Source organism: Arachis duranensis, chromosome 4 (genome assembly GCF_000817695.3).
Source record: "Arachis duranensis cultivar V14167 chromosome 4, aradu.V14167.gnm2.J7QH, whole genome shotgun sequence".
NCBI lineage: Eukaryota > Viridiplantae > Streptophyta > Magnoliopsida > Fabales > Fabaceae > Arachis > Arachis duranensis.
In genome coordinates, this window is record NC_029775.3 from 78165353 (window position 1) to 78169880 (window position 4528).

The 4528-nt window shown below is 35.3% G+C and overlaps 1 non-coding gene across 1 annotated transcript; it reads left to right on the forward strand.

Moving 5' to 3' along the window:
* Positions 1-1207: 1207 nt before the first annotated feature.
* On the forward strand, positions 1208-1311 carry LOC127747283 (small nucleolar RNA R71). Its single transcript, XR_008009083.1, has one exon. It is a non-coding gene; the product is annotated as a small nucleolar RNA R71 (small nucleolar RNA).
* The last annotated feature ends 3217 nt before the right edge of the window (positions 1312-4528 follow it).

Sequence of the window (4528 nt, forward strand, 5' to 3'; positions counted from 1 at the left end):
CATAAGATTTATATCTGACCCCAGGTCACACAGAGCCTTCTCAAAGGTCATGGTGCCTATGGTATGGGGTATTAAGAATTTACCAGGATCTTGTTTCTTTTGAGGTAAAGTTTGCTGAACCCATGTATTTAGTTCACTAATGAGCAAGGGAGGTTCATCTTCCCAAGTCTCATTACCAAACAACTAGGTATTCAGCTTCATGATGGCTCCTAGATATTGAGCAACTTGCTCTTCAGTTACATCTTCATCCTCTTCAGAGGAAGAATAGTTCTCAGAGCTCATGAATGGCAGAAGGAAGTTTAATGGAATCTCTATGGTCTCTATATGAGCCTTAGATTCCTTTAGGTCCTCAATAGGGAATTCCTTTCTATCTGGAGGACGTCCTATGAGGTCTTCCTCATTGGGATTCATGTCCTTCCTTTCCTCTTTGGATTCGGCCATTTTGATTATATCGATGGCCTTGCACTCCCTTTTTGGATTCTCTTCTGTATTGCTTGAGAAAGCACTAGGAGGAGTTTCAGTGATTTTCTTACTTAGTTGACCCACTTGTGCCTCCAAGTTTCTAATGGAGGACCTTCTTTCATTCATGAAACTTAAACTGGCCTTAGATAGATCAGAGACTATGTTAGCTAAGCTAGAGGGGCTCTGCTCAGGATTCTCTGTCTGTTGCTGAGAAGATGATGGAAAAGGCTTGTTATTGCTAAACCTGTTTCTTCCACCATTATTAAAGCCTTGTTGAGGCTTTTGTTGATCCTTCCATGAGAAATTTGGTTGATTTCTCCAAGAGAGATTATAGGTGTTTCCATAGGCTTCTCCCATGTAATTCACCGCTGCCATTGCAGGATTTTCAAGATCATAAGCTTCTTCTTCAGAAGATGATTCTTTAGTACTGTTGGATGCATTTTGCAATCCATTCAGACTTTGAGAAATCACGTTAACTTGCTGAGTCAACATTTTGTTCTGAGCCAATATGACATTTAGAGCATCAATTTCAAGAACTCCCTTCCTCTGAGGTGTCCCGTTACTCACAGGATTCCTCTCAGAGGTGTACATAAATTGGTTATTTGCAACCATGTCAATGAGTTCTTGAGCTTCTGCAGGCATTTTCTTTAGGTGAATGGATCCACCTGCAGAATGGTCCAGTGACATCTTAGAGAACTCAGATAGACCATCATAGAATATATCCAAAATGGTCCACTCTGAAAGCATGCTAGAAGGACACCTTTTAGTCAACTGCTTGTATCTTTCCCAAGCTTCATAGAGGGATTCACCATCTTTTTGCCTGAAGGTATGAACATCAACTCTAAGCTTGCTCAGCTTTTGAGGAGAAAAGAACTTGGCCAAGAAGGCCGTGACCAGCTTATCCCAAGAGTCCAGGCTATCTTTAGGTTGTGAGTCCAACCATGTTCTAGCTTTGTCTCTTACAGTAAAAGTGAAAAGCATGAGCTTGTAGACTTTAGGATTTACTCCATTAGTCTTAACAGTATCACAGATCTGCAAGAACTTAGTTAAAAACTGATAGGGATCTTCTGATGGAAGTCCATGAAACTTGCAGTTCTGTTGCATTAGAGCAACTAGTTGAGGCTTCAGCTTAAAACTGTTTGCTCCAATGGCAAGGATTGAGATGCTTCTTCCATAAAAATTGGAAGTAGGTCTAGCATAATCACCAAGCATCCTCCTTGCATTGTTGTTGGGTTCGGCCATGTCTACTTCTTTTTTGAGATTCTCTGTAAAGTTTTTTCTGGATTGTTGTGCTTTAGCTTCTCTTAGCTTCTTCTTTAGAGTCCTTTCAGGTTCAAGATCTACTTCAACAAGAATGTATTTGTCCTTGCTCCTGCTCATATGAAAAAGAATAGAGTAGAAAAGAAGAGGAATCCTCTATGTCACAATATAGAGATTCCTTTATGTGAGTAGACGAAGAAAAGAATAGAAAAAGGAGAAGAGAAAAATTCAAACACAGAGGAGAAGAGAGGGTTCGAATTTGGAGATGAGGAGAAGTGTTAGTAAATGAATAAATAAATAGAAAGAGATGAGAGGGAGAGAATTTCAAAAATTATTTTTGAAAAAAAAGTTAGTGATTTTCGAAAATTAAGAGAAGAAATAAAATTAAAATTAAAATTTGAAACAATTAGTTAATTAAAAATTTTTTGAAAAAGAGTGAGGAATTTTTGAAAATTAGAGAGAGAAAAGTAGTTAGGTGGTTTTGAAAAAGATAAGAAACAAACAAAAAGTCAATTAGTTAGTTGAAAAAGATTTGAAAATCAATTTTGAAAAGATAAGAAGTTAGAAAAGATTTTGAAATCAAATTTTTGAAAAAGATATGATTGAAGTTTATTTTGAAAAAGATTTGATTTTTTAAAATTAAAATTGATTACTTGACTAACAAGAAACTAAAAGATATGATTCTAGAATTTAAAGATTGAACCTTTCTTAATAAGAAAGTAACAAACTTCAAATTTTTTAATCAATCACATTAATTGTTAGTAAAGTTTTTGAAAATCATGAAATAAAGATAAGAAAAAGATTTTGAAAATCAATTTTAACAATTTTCGAAAATAATGAAAAATTAAAAAGATTTGATTTTTGAAAAAGATTTTGAAAAGATAGGATTTTTAAAATTGAAATCTTGACTTGACTAACAAGAAACAACTTATTTTTAAAAATTTTTGACTAAGTCAACCCAAAGATTTCAAATTTTTGAGTAAAATAAGGAAAAGATATTTTTTATTTTTAAATTTTTAATGAGGAGAGAGAAAAACACAAATATGACCCAAAACATGAAAATTTTGGATCAAAACCAATGATGCATGCAAGAACACTATGAATGTCAAGATGAACATCAAGAACTTAATTTTGAAAAATTTTCAAGAGAGAAAAACACGCAAGACACCAAACTTAGAAATTTTCAATGTTTAGACACTATGGATTAAAAAATGCATATGAAAAACAACAAAAGACACAAAACAAGAAAATATGAAGATCAAACAAGAAGACTTATCAAGAACAATTTGAAGATCATGAAGAACACCATGCATGAGTTTTTCGAAAAATGCACAAATTTTAAAAACATGCAATTGACACCAAACTTAAAAATTGACACTAGACTCAAACAAAAAACACAAAATATTTTTTTGATTTTATGATTTTATAATTTTTTTGGATTTTTTTTCGAAAACTATTTTTAGAAAAACGAAAAAGAAGAAAAAATTTTTGAAAAATTTTTGAAAAATTTTTGGAAAACAAAATAAGATGAAAATTACCTAATCTGAGCAACAAGATGAACCGTCAGTTGTCCAAACTCAAACAATCCCCGGTGATGAGCGGATAATTTATACGCTTTTTGGCATTGTTTTTAGTATATTTTTAGTATATTTTAGTTAGTTTTTATTATATTTTTTATTATTTTTTAGTTAAAATTCACTTTTCTGGACTTTACTATGAGTTTGTATATTTTTCTGAGATTTTAGGTATTTTCTGGCTGAAATTGAGGGTCCTGAGCAAAAATCTGATTCAGAGGCTGAAAAGGATTGCAGATGCTGTTGGATTCTGACCTCCCTGTACTCGAAGTGGATTTTCTGGAGCTACAGAAGTCCAATTGGCGCGCTCTCAACGGCGTTAAAAAGTAGACATCCTGGGCTTTCCAGAAATGTATAATAGTCCATACTTTGCCTGAGATTTGATGGCCCAAACCGGCGTTGCAAATCAGCTTCAGAATTCCCAGCGTTTAACGCCGGAACTGGCATAAAAATTGGAGTTAAACGCCCAACTGGCATAAAAGCTGGCGTTTAACTCCAGAAAAAGTCTCTACACATGAAAGCTTCAATGCTCAGCCCAAGCACACACTAAGTGGACCCCGGAAGTGGATTTTTACGTCATTTACTCATTTATGTATACCCTAGGTTACTAGTTCACTATTAATAGGATCTTTTGACATTGTATCTTCACCTCATGACACATTACACGTTTCTCATTGTATCTTCTACGGCATGAGTCTCTAAACCCCATGGTTGGGGGTGAGGAGCTACTGATGGCGGCATTCAAGAGAATCCGGAAGGTCTAAACCTTGTCTGTGGTATTCTGAGTAGGATTCAAGGATTGAATGATTGTGACGAGCTTCAAACTCCTGAGGGCTGGGCGTTAGTGACAGACGCAAAAGAATCACTGGATTCTATTCCAAGCCGATTGAGAACCGACAGATGATTAGCCGTGCTGTGACAGAGCGCGTTGAACATTTTCACTGAGAGGATGGGAGGTAGCCATTGACAACGGTGAAACCCTACATACAGCTTGCCATGGAAGGAGTCTTGCGTGCTTGAAGAAGAAGACAGTAGGAAAGCAGAGATTCAGAAGATAGAGCATCTCCAAAACCTCAACATGTTCTCCATTATTGCAAAACAAGTACTTAGTTCATGTTCTTTTACTTTTTACAATCAACCCTGATAATTATTGATATCCTGACTAAGAGTTACAAGATAACCATAGCTTGCTTCAAGCTGACAATCTCCGTGGGATCGACCTTTACTCACGT